The sequence below is a fragment of the Pinus tabuliformis genome, chromosome 3_2, assembly GCF_031772625.1.
Source record: "Pinus tabuliformis cultivar Carrire ecotype Pingquan chromosome 3_2, CPIR1, whole genome shotgun sequence".
NCBI lineage: Eukaryota > Viridiplantae > Streptophyta > Pinopsida > Pinales > Pinaceae > Pinus > Pinus tabuliformis.
In genome coordinates this window covers 932384378-932399804 of record NC_142302.1, presented here as the reverse complement: position 1 = coordinate 932399804, position 15427 = coordinate 932384378, and positions in this window count along the sequence as shown.

The following is a 15427-nucleotide window of genomic DNA, read 5'->3' as shown; positions in this document are numbered from 1 at the left end:
TTTCTCTTTAGCCTTGCAGAAAGCCTTCTTTAGACACAATGGTTGGTCAATTATGATAGTGTGTGGTTTATCAACTAGTCAAGCACAACAAAATCCATAATAAGGGTGGTTTATTAGCTACACCAATCACTCCAAGAGTGGTTTATTTCCCCCCAACAAGCACCCAAGGTGGTTTATCAACTGTGTCAAGAATTATAATATTTGTTTATTAGCCCACAATGAGTGGTTTATTTGTCCCCAACAAGCACCCAATGTGGTTTATGAATTGTGTCAAGCATTCTAATATTTGTTTATTAAGCCACAACAAGCACTTTTTTGCATGTGGTTTATCAACCCTAGCAAGCACCTTGAGTGGTTTATCAGTTGTGTGAGGCACTCAATGCCATTTCCTCTTACTCTTTTGGTCATAATTATCTTGTAAGGGAAATCCCATTCCCTCAGCTCAACTTATTTGTATTTTTCTCATGATCTCCACCAAGAAGAGGTCCAACCCCATATTACTGTGCATTCTCTTTTTATTATTTCCCTAAGGGTCTCTTCATATTCCTCTTGTTTTCTTTTTCATCTTAAATTTAATTTAAGGTGCCAATTAATCCTACATGAGTTCATTTTCCCTCTTCCCTCTTAGATCATGGATATGTGGTCCCATACTTCAGATCATTATATTATTGCATTACAAAAATCAAGGGAACAAGTACTAGGGGTGTCACAAACTCCACCCCATTAAAGGGAACACCATCCTCAATGTTCTTATTAGCATAAACAAATCAAAATTGAGCTTTATATATGTAGCTCTTGCATTTCTTTATTTAACAAACAAAAGATGGGTACTATGCCATTATTTGATCGACCCTCTCCTAGGTGGCTTCATTAGGTTCAAAGTGCTTCCATTGCACCTTGATCTGCTCTATTGTTCTATTATGGAGTATGATTTTCCTTTGGGCCAGGATGCATAGTGGTTCTAGTTGGTGAATGGTAGTTAACAAGGTCACTCATGGGAGCACCCCTATTGTGGAAGAATTAAAGTAATAATGTTATATTGAGAAATGTGTTAAACAAAAGAATATTTTTATTCATATTATATAATATAAGATGGGAAAATGATATAAATTCTTGAAAGATACGTGTGTGTGTGAGAAAAAATTATTTTGAGACATATTTTATTATTATTATTTTGTAAGCTCAAGATATTTATATTATATTTTTGAATATGCATAATACATCCCGTAGATAGATCTGTTCTAGTTTGTCTATGTGGAAACTAGACTATGAACATTGACAAACATAAGCATACGAAGCTAGTGGAAACTATGCTCATCATTACATAAATTACAAAACTTTGCTTTGAAAGCCTTGAGAACTAGATAAACATAGAAACAAAAAACATATATACTAGAAACCAAATAGACTAATAACCTTATCGCTAGTGGCATCATGTGTAGGAAAGACCTTGAGGTTAAGCAACTAGAGTAAGGCACTGTATAGGTTGTGTTAATTTTAGTTAACAATGGTATGTTTTATGCTTAGCAAAATTACTTCAATGTTCCTTTAGCATCCCAATGACAATTTCCAGTTTAGATTTCTCATAACAATCACATTAACCATTAATGACATTGACAGTAAAAGTAGATAGAACATGAAACAATATGTAGAAGACAAGCCAAGACAAGTGGGCACCAGATTTGGCAGATGCTAAGTAAAAACACCAATACGGGGAAAACCCTTTGATCAATTCTTCTTATCATTATATCAAAATGTTCAACAGAGAGAGAGCGTACAAAAGTAAAATTTAATTGCCAAATTCAAAGTGAAAACAACCTTGTCAAAATCTGCAGTCAACTACAGTAAAATCAGCCCTAACCAAGAAGTCAATGATGGTCAAAGAAAAAATAGAATGTCCTCAAACTAGCTCATTTTTCCCCAGTCAAATTTGGCCTGATCAGGATTTCAAAGTCAACCCAAAATAGTGATGAAGTCAATAGTCAAACTTGGTAAAATTGTTGTCCTGAAATATGTGGTCAAATTGCAATTTTTATTTGTGGTTAAAGTGCTTAGAATACCTTGGTTTCTGTGCCAAAAGATGTGGCTTTCCCAAACAGATAATCTCCCAAAAGGTTGAGGTCAAACTCTCCTTGGAAGGTTAAAATCAACAGTAGTCAAACTATAGAATTTTCTGAGATTTTCGGCCCTGCAAATTAGCTTTGAAATTTGTCCTCCTTGATCCACATGTGAGAGAGAGAGAAAGAATACCTACCAATGAGAGGAGGAGAGAGAATGCGAGTGATGAAGATGCCAAATGAGGTGAAAGGTCACTTGTATTTATACACTTCGTTGAGGGTGAAGTGACACATCCATCAGGCTTTCTGAGCCTACATGGTGATGTGGCCAACCTTGATAATCTGCACATGTGTGGGCATAAATTCAAAATCACACTTCTTATTGTCCAAATGAGATGATCATTATATAAATGTTGGTCCTCTTAAAAAGAAGAATTTAATGCAATCATCATCTCCATCAAATGAGTTGTCCCAGGGTCAAATTTGACGCTAGTTGCCAATTTTAACACTCTCTCTCAACTAGGAAGAATTCCACCTGACAATCATCGATCATCATGCCATCTTGTCATCATGTACCATCTCTTTCTCATATCATCTCTTTTATGCTGAAAAATGATATGAATAATAAAGAAGAATCGATTGAGAGTGAGTCACAAGACCTTACTACTCTCCACTGACAAATGTCAGTCTTGATCCCAGATCAAGTTGTTGAACACCATGCATCCTAGACATAGGTAGTACGAAAATACACAATATGGGTCCCTATCCATGTTTCCCAACTCATTGGCCAAATGAGAGGTACTTCCCATGAGTCTCAAACTACGTGGGTAGGATGTATGCTGGGGCATCAATAAGAGAACGTGAACCACTCATCCTACTCATATGCCATAGGAGAAGGTGAAACACTCATCCTATGCATATGTCAACTATAGGGGAAGGTGAACCACTCACCCTACACACAGTCAACCATCATGGGGTATCACAGGGGAAGGTGAACCACTGACCTTGTACACAGTGTAGTAATAGGGGAAGGTGAACCACTCACCCTATGGTCGCTCATAGCTCCAAGAGGTACCCCAAGCCCTCAGGAGCTCCTAGAGCTCAATGTTCAATTCAAGCGGTACCCTCATAGGAGGGTTTTTCAACGACTCCAAGTCCCTCTTGGAAGGCTAAGAATTTGAATTTCCCTATGGGCTTTGTGAGGATGTTTGTGACTTGCTCATCAGTCTTGATGTTTTGGAGCCTTATTGCTCCCCATTGTACCATATCTTAGATAAAGTGGTACCTTATATCAATGTGCTTGGAATGATCGTGGAAGAAGAGATTCTCTGAAAGGCGAATCCCACTTTGGTTGTCGCAAAATATTACGGTGGTATCTAGAACGTGCTCAAATAGCTCACTAAAGAGCTTCCTCAACCAAACAACTTCACAACAGGCCATACTAGCTGTAATGTATTCGGCCTTGACGGTTCTTAGAGCAACTGATTTCTATTTCTTTCTCATCTAATAAATTGAAGTAGGCCCTAACGAGAAGCAACATCCAGACTTTCTCTTACGACCCACCATGCTGCCAGCCATATCAACATCAATATATCCATGTAGCCTCAAATTCCCAACATTGTATCTAAGTCCATAATTGATTGTGCCACACAGATATCTCAAGAGATTCTTAGTAGCAATCCAATGTATTTGATGAGTTCCAACCATAAATTGACTCAACGTATTCATAGCGAAGCATATGTTAGGACAAGAGTTTAACAAAAACATCAGGGCCCCCACAAATTATCTATATTCGGAAGGGTTTTCCAATTCGGGACCAACAACACTTCCACATAGCTTCTTGAAGTTGAGTTCCATCATAGTATATAAAAACTTGTAATCCACCATCCCACATCTCTCGAGTAGCTTCACAATTTATTTTCCTTAAGAAAGGAAAATCTCACCTGGCTTTTGGCATACCTCCAGCCCTAGCAAGTAGTGCATAAGAGCTAGCTCCTTCATCTCAAACTTAGAAGCCATGTCCCTCTTGCATTGATAAATAAGAGGGACTACGCCTGTCCGGAAGAGATCATCTACATAAAGGACCAAAATGAGAGGCACATCCTTTTCAACCTTGAGGTATAGGTTAGGATCAACATCGCTCCTTGTAAATCCCAGCTTCACAAGATAGCTTCAATCCTCTCATACCAAGCCCCAGGGGCTTGCTTCAACCCATAGAGGGATTTCTTCAACCTGCACACGTGTGTCATTCAATATTGTACTTTGAACCCCTCAGGCTGTTCTAGGTAGACTTCCTCCTTAAGCAAGCCATGTAAGAAAGAAGTTTTAACATCCATCTGGTATAGCTACATCCTTGAGAGGCAACGAAAGTAATAATGGATTAGATAGTGGTATGTTGGGAAACTGATGCAAATGTATCGTCATAGTCTACTCCTTCCTTTTGAGAGAAGCCTCAAGTAATGAACTCGACATTATATTTTTTTCAGCACTCCCATCAGCTCCATGTTTGATTTTGTAAAGCCATTTAGAAGTAACCACAGATTTGTCCTTGGGTCTAGGAATCACATCCCAGACATCATTCTTCATGATAGATTCATATTCCTCATTCATCGCATCCTTCCAGACTTGGTGCTTAACGACTTCTTCAAACATACATGGCCCAGATTGAACAATAGTACTTATAGCAACTAAGTACCCTTGATACATGTTTATCTTCTTGCTTTCACTGAAAGTCCCTCTTGGAGCAATATGTATCTCAACATCTTTGAGAGTATCTTTGAGCCACAACGACCTTTTCCTTGAGGTAGAGGGATTACTAGGTGGTGGATCAATGAGATCCATTAGGGCCTTCAACATCAGGCATAGGTTCATCTAAATGAGGTTTATCCTATTTTTCCGCAACACTATCATTATTATCCTTCATTGGAATGGGGAGATCTGAGGCTCCACTATCAATCAACCAATGATCCAAAGTATCTAGAGGAGAGGCAGTAGATAAAGCGGAAATAAGATAAAATTCTTTTTGTTTTCCTACAACATTACTTTCCTCATACCTGGAATTTCTTATCCTTTTGGGAGGTAACCATTTCCATCTCAAGAATCAGGAGCATTCTTTTTTCCTTTATTGTTGAACCTATTGTTCCTTTGGTTTCCATTGCCTTTGTAGTTGTCATGATTATTGTTGTCATCATCCCTTCGAAGTATCCTTCTTGTGAGGACACTCTCTAACATAACGTCTAAACCTAATGCAATTGTAGCACCTTCCTTTTCTTCCTTCTTTGAATCCTTGCTTGAATCCTTGACCTTGTCTCTTTGGACCAACATTATTCTTCCTTTTAGCATGATTGGAGAAAGTAGTAGGTTCATTTCCATTTGAACGATTGTCTCTCTCCATCATCCTTGTCTGTTCTTGAGTGCATCTAGCCAATAATTCATTGAAACTAGGAATCTTGTCATTGTTTAGAATGGTCATGTTAAATTCATACCATGCTCTTGTAAGACCTCTGAGAGCAATGAGAGTGAGTTCCCTGTCAGCAATAACTTCTCCAATAGATAGAAGGTCACTCTTGATTTATGTAATCCTCATGAAGTAGGATTGGACAAATTCCCCTTTATCCATTGTTGGTCCGTGCAACAGGTATAAATTTACCCTTGATCACACTATATTTTTCCTCCTTTTTATGCATTTGTGCCATGATGTAATAAGGTTTTGATAAGATTTCTATAGAAAATGAATGAAACTGCTTTTGATGTGATTGGCTGTCAAAACTAGCTTTCGTTGCTTTTTATATAGAGATTAGTGAATGGAACAACTACTGTTCAACCTATTGAACATCAAAGGCTAAACAGAAAAAACAACGCGTGTCTTGTGTGGTCAAATTGAGAAGCGAATCAAGAGGATCAACACAAGATAAAAGACTGTATGATAATAGCATTTAGTTGCGAATTCCTCAGGATCTCCTGATCCCAAGGAATCACATTTATCTCTTTTCCTCTTTGACTATAAGAGGGGAAAGATGAATAGAATAGGAGACTTAAATTTTCACATTTTTACCTCAGTTGTAATTTTAATATACAGAGTGTTGTTCTGAAGGATACATCGTGCTGTAATGACATTTGGATTTGATGAATAATATATAATTCACGTTGCTGTCCATTTGTGATATTATGAAGTAATCAAGCAGTAATCACTGGCGGCTTGGGCCTGGTCACTAGTGGATTTCACTATTGTTCCTTGTTTTATAGTTTACCTTTCTTTTACTGCAAGTTTAATTACTCTGTTTTATAGCTTTGTGATTGATTTACTTTCACTAGTGTTGAGTTTGTGTATTCACTGCATTAATTCTTATTTCTGTTGATTGGCTTCATTTATTTATGTCGTGGATTGATTTGATTGTTAGATAAGAATCATTTCTTGTTAATTGAAAGCTAGAGTTTTATTGATTATATCAGGTGTATTACTTTTATGCATAAGTCTAGATTTAGCTGAAAGAGCTCTGTTATCGCTACGGTGCACTTGGTTGATGTAATTGCAGTTAGAACTTTCGATCAAGATTGAATTGTGATTTCGATTAAGATTGAGTTTTGATGTTTGAATAAGTTAATTTCCTTGAAGTTACAAGTTGGTAGTTTATGGTTTGATCCATTTACTCTTGTATTGAAATCAATAAGTTTTTTTAAAGCATTACTCTCTATAAATTCAACGATTTACATCACTTGCACATATTGTGTACACTCTTGAAACAAAAAGACTTACCTAAAAGACACCTTATTTGTGCCCAAAATTTTGGTGCCGTTACGGGGGAGAGTGTTTCCATTTCATAAAAGGTGATGCGTGTTTTATGTTTGTGTGCTGCAAGAGAACTGGGTATTAAAAACTGAAGGTAAGAACTTGTGTACGAGTAATTAAAGTTCTTGCTCCCATCCACTTTTTAGCACAATTGCGTAGGAATAGATGTTTGATGTTTGTTTGCTGTGAAAGAACTAGGTATTAAAAATGGAAGTAAGAACCTGCGTATGAGTAAGTAAAGTTCTTGCTCCCTCGCCCGCTTTTTAGCAAAATTGCATAGGAATTAAAGTAGAAATAAATGTTTGAATTTCTGAGTGAATGAATAAGAAGAAAAAGAGTAGAAAAAGATTTAATTCCTCCGCCCAGATCTGAAAAATATAAGGGATCAGTGCCCCTTGGACGATCAACCTTCATTGATGAAATCATAAGGAAAGCTAAGTCTCAGTCATTAGTAGGACCTCAAATCGTTTCTACAAAAAATCCCACTGTAACCCTTCAGGCCGCAGGATCACCATCTGCAGTTGACATTGAGATTCACAGCAAGACTAAGGGGTCTGAATAGAGTTTTCAGAACACTGAAAATTTTCAGTTTAGCCCTTTACAAGAAGGGAATTCTTGCAACCTCCATGAAGGAGAAGGAGAAACAGGTAGTGCTGAAAAGATTAATTCATCAGAACCCAAATATCCTGAAGTAGTAGTTGAATAGAGGACACCCAGTATTCCAGACCAAGGTAGTGCTGTTAAAATCATTTTAAAAGTCTCTTCTAGCTCCCCCAGAAATAGAGCTCTAGCTCCAGAAATCCCTGAAGAATATTGGCATATTTTTTACCAAATGGCCAATAACCCGCAACAACCTCAGACCTCTACATTACAATACCCTATTGTTGATAATGCTTTCAATGCTCCCATGAAAGCCATCCCATTACAAAATATTCCTACCTTCCATGGGCTAACTTTAGAGGATCCTGATGCATTCCTTTTCGAATTTGATGTTTTATGTATGGTATATGATTACACTACCGACCCCCAGAAGCTAAAACTGTTCCCCTCTACTCTGAAGGGAGAATCTCTACGTTGGTTTATGGGGCTTGGTGGAGGTACTATTAATGACCGGGACCAAATTAAAACAGTATTTCTGAAAAAATACCAATATTATTTTCGAACTAGAGAACTGAAGGATGAAATCTTTCAAATGGTAGCTAAGACTAATGATAATCTTAAAGAATATGTAGAATGTTTTCAATATAATATGAAAATATCTCCTTATGCAAATTTGCCTCCTGAAGTTCTTAAAACTATGATGATCAAAGGTGTGAAAGATCAATGGGTAGAAACATTAAATTTAATGGGGAAGGGTGATATTTATCAAGAGGATTATGACAATGTTATACAATTGTGCATCAGGTGTTCTAGAGGCTGTACAAGGCTGAAACCAACTGGACGTGATGAGATCACCAGAGACAACAAAGCCTTAGGAGGAAGCATTAGACGAGTTGAAATAAAAAATCTACTGGAATATTTCAAGACTGATATCCTGGGGACCGAAAGAAGAACAAATCTAGCTATTTTTGTCCACATTGCAGAAAGAAACAAAATCATAGAGAAATTTTGTTAGATATGATTCAAACATGTGCCATGTGGACTAAGGATCAGGCTACAGAAGGTTGTACATTGCTTCCTGGATTAAAAGAAGATTTTAAGGAAGTAGAGGAGGAAGCGGAACTAGTATATCTGATAAACCACCGCCATCAATGACAAACACGTTCGACAGGTATGCCTACAAAACCATCTGTGTTCTTTCCTTCTTCGCAATTTAATTCTCATCAGTATTCAGGAGCAGCATGGCAAAACCAGCCACCTTTCTCTACTTGGCCACCTCAAGCATTTTTTATGCAATCCTGGACCAACCAATCAAATCCAAAATATAATTGGTGAAATCCCTCTTACCCTCCACCATTCTGGCAAAACAACCCCTATCCCTCTCAATGGTCTCCTTCTACCTCACAAAATCAGAATTGGCAATTGAATTGGCAACGATCCGCAAGCTAGCGTATGGGAACAGTTCCTCTACCTCAACCAACCTTACCAGCACCATACATGTTGCAGCAAAATCCTCAACTTAATATACGACCGCAACTCCCAACTTAACCCAACCCAAATCCTAACAATAGACCAATCCAGTGAGTCCAAATTATTGAGAGTCTGGACCCTGAAGTTGAAATGAGAGAATGTAATGAACTTAAGTTAAGATCTAGATGCGTAATTGCTCCAAACGAGGACAAAAATATGCCACATGAAGTTAAAGAAACATATCCGAATAAGCCTTTGACTGTAGATGACCAGCAAATAAAACAGGGAGGAGACATAGTCAGGCAGAGAGATCCCGAGAAAGTTATAATTACTTCTCCCTCGTTCCCATAAAGATTGATAATACCTCGACCTATTGAATATCCTGACTTTGATCTTTTGGGTGAACTCAAAAATCTCTGTATAAAAATACCCCTCCTCCAGGCCATTCAAGACATTTCGATATATGCTAAAACCATTAAAGAATTGTGTGCAAAGACGTCTGTGAGGAAAACAAAAATAACACCAACTGTCCATGTCATCGGAACTTTGTCTGATTTATTACTAGGCAAAGAAACACCTATAAAATATGAAGACTCGAGAAATCCCATTGTCACAGTGAAAATAAAGGGCCGCTCTTTTCCCAATGCTTTACTTGACTTAGGGGGTGCCATTAATATTCTTACAACATAAACTTGCGAAGTGCTTGGCATCACAACCTTAGAACCAACCACTACCTTGTTGGAAATAGCTGTTTGGTCAATTTAGTGAAGTCTAAATTGCAACTTTTAAATGTCAACCCGGGGCTCGTAAGCTGATGAAGTGAGGTGTACTATATGTACTTAGATAACTGTTTTCTTAGTCTTTTGTCGTTTTTAGCTTTTTTTAAGTTTGTTTTCGAATGTATCTTTCCTACTGTGATGTGATGAAAATGTAATAAAGCAAGTGAAATGTGGATGATTGTGGTGATCTCTAATTGATTTCTCAAAACTTAAAAAGTATTCTACAAGAAAGCTTGAACAACAACTGCAATAAAATCAAATCTTAAAGGAAAATAAAGACATCAAATAAAAGACTAATGACATCGGCCCAGTATCTCTGCTGCTGAATGAAAATGAAAATGAAATCTATATTAAATCCAACTAAAAGTAAGAACAACTATCTCACACTATTTCAACTCTTCAACTTAATCTTCTCTATGAAAAGATATCATGAAATGTTAAGCAATGTGAAATCTAAGTGAAACTACATAAAGGAGACTAGTCACAATACTTTAACTTTCTCTTAACCTTTTGCCTTTCAGCTGAATTTATCATGTAAGAAACAGTTATGAATAAGTCAAGTAATGTGAGTTCTAAAGCAAACTAAATCAAGCTATACTAAGTGATATTTTGGCTCCCAATAAAGTTATTTGATTATGGAAAAGGAACCATCAATAGATGAACAACTTGATATCTAAGAGCAAAAAGTAAATATGCAAGTTAAAGAAATGACAGTAAGGAAAATCAAAACTGCAAAACAATGAAGGTCAGCAACATAGACAAGATGATCACGCATGCCACTAGTTATGAAAAGAAAAGAAGGAAAACTGTCCCGGGCTTGCCTAAGAAACCTGCATAACACACTGATCAGTCATGAACATAAAAGTGCAGAAATGTAAATCAACAGAAATCAAAGTTTATGTACAGCTAATATACATGTTGAAAAGAAATAAAAACACAGCAATTTAAAAGACATCTGTACAGCTAATATACATGAAACAAGAAAAAGAAATGCAGGAAATTAAAGGTTACTGTACAGGGCTTCAGCAAACAGGGGCCCTCTGCCTACTTCAGCCGGTTCAAGGAGCAGTTATACGCTTAAATGCAAAACAGTCTTCTCATGTATTGACAGCAAATGTAAAAGTACAGTGGGGAGTTCAAAATTACATACAAAAATGATTACCAAAACGATTAACTCTACAGCGTTCAAGGACGCTTTATTTATAAGGAGAAAGCAAACTACTTTAACGAGATCTATGCTATTCAACCAGCTGTTTAAAAACACGTGAATCCTCTGCGTCCCCGGATCTAGGTAACTGTCATCGTGTTCATTCAATCTGGAGAGTATGGCTGTTGGATTCGTGCTTCTAGATTGTCTCCGTGGCTGAGGATGATGCCACCTAGCTTCACGTGCCCAAAAACAGAGCAACGCAGAGCCGTGCCACCGCTGAACACTTCTGTTGACCGGTATTTGCCTCCTCGTTGACCGCGGGCTTTTATGGCTGTTCTGGGTGATCTGGAGGGACACGTACCATGTCCTTGACCCCTGGAACTTGCCCATGTGGCTCATCTTCTCAGAGGACACCTGTAACATATCGTTTAATAAAACAGCTGCGGAATCCTGTGTTGGCTGCAGAAACCTGGATCAGCTGCGGAAACCTGTGTTGGCTGCGGAAACGCAGCACTCTGAACCAAAATTCTAAACCAAACAACAGTCACTTAGCATAGTTAGAAAACCATGTAAAAAGTCCTAAAATACAATGATTTAATCAACTTGGTGGATGAAATGAGTGGGAAAAGGAGGCTGAGAGGTGTATGGGAAGGTACAGGTTCAAGGCTCTACATACCCCCACTGTGAAGGTGTTGCATGTCCTCATGCAACCAAAACTTAGTTCTTTTCCTCAATCCATGTGCTCTGATGCTTCTGCAAGAACATCCAGCCTTCTTCTCTTTCTCCTTGATGCCAAAATGGTCCTTGGTTTCTTGACTAGACACCTGAACTTCAAATTAATCAATGCCCTGCTCAGCTTCTTACACTTTTTCTTCAACTTTCTATTCTTCTTCTGCCACAGTCCTAAGTGAAGCATGGTATTGTCATGGACAATCTTGTCCACCTTACTTTGCTCTTTTAATGCTTCATTTTCTTGTTTAATGTGCCTGTTTAGGACTTCTAGCTCAAACACTTCCTGTTTTAAAGACTGCACTTGTGCATCAAGTGGCAAGGTAGTGCTTGGTCCTGCAGCTGATTGTTCCAAGGACTCTAAGTAGTTATATGCTTCTTGCTGGGTGGAATCTACCTCAGGTGTTTTTCTCGGCCTGAACTCAAATTCTGGTAAAGGAGGACTGTTTTCTCTTTCCAGCTGAAAAGGACTTTCCTCACGTGGAGGACTTGCCTCAATGTCTTGCTGAGCTGGACCTTTTTCAGGTGTTCCTTCACCTAAATCAATAAAGTGTGATTGTTTTTCTTGGGTTACACTTTTCTTTCCTTTGAGCCTACTGCTCCTCCTCACATGTGGACTAGTGCTCTTTTTCTGTGCACTCTGTTTTTCTTTTTGTTTCTTTGCTGAGGCAGCAGCTTGAAGATGTGCTAACCTTTCTGCCAGAGTTTGAGACTCTTCTTCTACAGATGGTTCAGGGGATGGATATGTCTCTTGAATAGTTACTTTACCTTTGTCCTTTTTCTGCTTCTTATTTCTAGCTCCCTCTTCTTCTTCCTCATGAACAGTTTCCTGAGTGTCTACTGTAGGAAGGTCCTGGGCTGTAACATTTCTTTCTTTCCTCCTACTTCTTTTTGGGATTTTTGGGAAACTGCTGGCAGAGGCTTCAGTCACTTCTTGGAAGTGATTTCTGATCAAAAACTTTTCCCAAGTATCGTTATTATTTTTCAATTGATCTTCAATGAGAATTCTGATGAGCCCGTGATGGTAAAGGTGGGATTCAATATGGCCTACATGTTTCTGAACAGTAGAGCTCATTTTCTTCAGGCTTGCTAACAGAAAGTAAGGTAAATTAAGGGCATGGCCTTCCATAAAATTCATCATAATCCTTGCATGATACATGTACATGGTGCCAAAACGACCCTCGCATGTAATAAACTTCTGAACAAGTAATAACAGCGTAGACCATTCTTCTTTGATTACATGCACAGGAATTCCTTTAGTAAATATAGAAGTATCCATACCTGTGTTTTTGAGCATGACTTTCCATCCTTGATCATCCAGACCTCTGTTTTTAAACCATCTGTCTCCCTGTTGTGGTAAACTGGTTGCTGCTGCTATTGTGGCCTCTGTTATTGTAAATTTCAAATCCCCTACCTCCACTACGTGTCCATTAAAGGACCGAGCAAAAGCTTTAGTGACTTCCTTATTATAACCTCTGAACTTTTGAATAAATTTCAGCCACTTTGCTTTCTTCAATGACTCCTTCGTCTGCGGATACCCCTCCAGGTATTTTGGGCCCTCAGGTTCAGCTCTGAGTAACTTTCCCATTCTCGGCTTTCAACCCCGGCTGAAAATTTTACTGTGTGTGGACGTTCAAGGGAAAAACGAGCTGATTACGGGATTCTTAAGGTAAGTGGAGTGGCCGTAATCGAAATGCAAAGCGTATGCAGTGACTGTAATCAGGGTTTAGAGCAAAGCTATGGAGGTTGCAGCGGAAATGGAGAGCAGAGAATGGTATGAGCACGAGGTAAGCAACAGTCACGGGTTTAGCATCAAATGCATGCGGGAGTGGAGTGATAAATGGGCAGTATAACGGCTGAGTCCTTTTGAATCGGTTGGCTTACGCCACGTCTCAACGTTGGCTGCGGAAATTATGGTGGAGGAGAGCCGTAGTACAGTAGGTCACTTCTTCCACGTACGGCCAATAAATGAAAGAGCAGCCCCATTTCGAGTTTGAATTAATAGTGATTATGGGACCGTTAGAAAGGAATGAGGTGGATGGATTATCATCGTGGAAGAGGAGTGATATGGATCTTGCCGTATCAAATCATTGTATTTAGTGGAATTTCCATGATCTAATAACTATGCATACAATGACATTAAATTGTTATTTGGTAGAGATTTTGATCATACCTTTGGAAGTTTGCCATTTGTTGATTAAGGCTTCTGACCCATTATTGCTTTTTGATCTTGCAGATGCCTCATATCTTTGCTGCCTTTGGTGATGATGATGCTAACCTTTGACTGTGATTTTTTTTTGAAAACAGAGTGCTGCTGGCTGTAGAGACAGAGTGATGCTGGCTGCGGAAATCGTTTCGAGCTGCGGAAACTGGTGCTAGCTGCGGAAACGGTTCCCAGCTGCGGAAACTGAGACAACACCCCTTTAACTGCACAAATATAGTTAGAAAAAGAACTAACTGAATGAAATAGTCCTGAGAGGGACTTTTATTGATGGAATGGAATGAAATGAGTGGAATGAGATGGAAGTGAAGTGGAGTGAAGTGGAATGGAGATGAAGATGAGATGGAGGTGAAGATGGAAATGACAAGTGAGGTGGAGTGAAGATGGAAAGGAAGAGAGATTTTTTTTTTGGAAAATATAGAGTGTCAGGTGTCCCTGATTTTCACTCTACATTTTCTGTATAAGACTGCCAATCTATGATTGGTTTTCAGGCTTATACAAAAGATTTTTTTTTTTTTTTTTTTTTTCAACTGAAAGAAACAAAGACTAGGCTGATGGAGGAGAAGAATTCTTCTCCACCAGCCTCATTGCAGAATTTTCTTGAAACATTTTGACAAAGTCCTCTTTTGAGAGTGGCTTATGATAAATTTTCAATCGGTGGCCATTCACAATGAGAGGAGTTTGAAACTCATCAATAGTCTTGACTCGAACTGCTCCATTGCTAAAGACTTCATCAATCTCATATGGTCCAAGCCAATGAGTCTGAAATTTTCCTTTGAAGTCTTTAAACTTGGAATCAAACAGTAACGCCCAATCTCCCTTTTGAAACTTTTTCTCTTTGATATATCTGTCATGCCACTTAGTTCTTTGGTGCTGAACTAGATCAGTCCTTAAAATTGCATCTTGTCTTATTTCATCTAGCTCATTCAGCTGCTCCATTCTGTGCTTTTGGGCTTCTGATAGATTCATCCCCAACTGAACTGCCATCTTGAAGGTCTTGACTTGAAACTCAATGGGGAGCAAGACTTCTTTCCCATAAACAAGTTCATAGGGAGAATGTCCTGTTGTGTTCCTCCATGTAGTTCTATAGGCCCATAAGGCTTCAGGAAGCCTTTCTGCCCAATCTCTTCTGTGGAGATGAACAGTTTTGGTGATGATGCTCTCAAGAACTTTGTTTGTGGATTCCACTTGACCATTTGCTTGCGGATGGTATGGAGTAGATTTTCTGTGCTTGATTTTGTATTCTTCCATCAGCTTCTCCATCAAGTTAGATGTAAATTGACTTCCCTGATCTGTCACAATTTCTCTTGGGACACCAAAACGAGTAAAAATATCCTCAAAAAGAAATTGAACAACTGAATTTTCAGTGGCAGAAGGCAATGCCTTGGCTTCTACCCATTTAGTAACATAATCAGTGCAAACCAATATATACTTCTTTTGTCTAGATGGTGGATTAATAGGTCCAATGAAATCTAAAGCCCATTTTTCAAAGGGTTCGATGAGTACCTGTGGCTGTAATGGCATTTCATTTGAAAGAGTTGGTCTCCCAACTCTTTGGCAGCTGTCACACCTTCTAACATATTGTTTTGCATCTTTGAAGAGAGAAGGCCAATAATATCCTAAAGAAAGGAT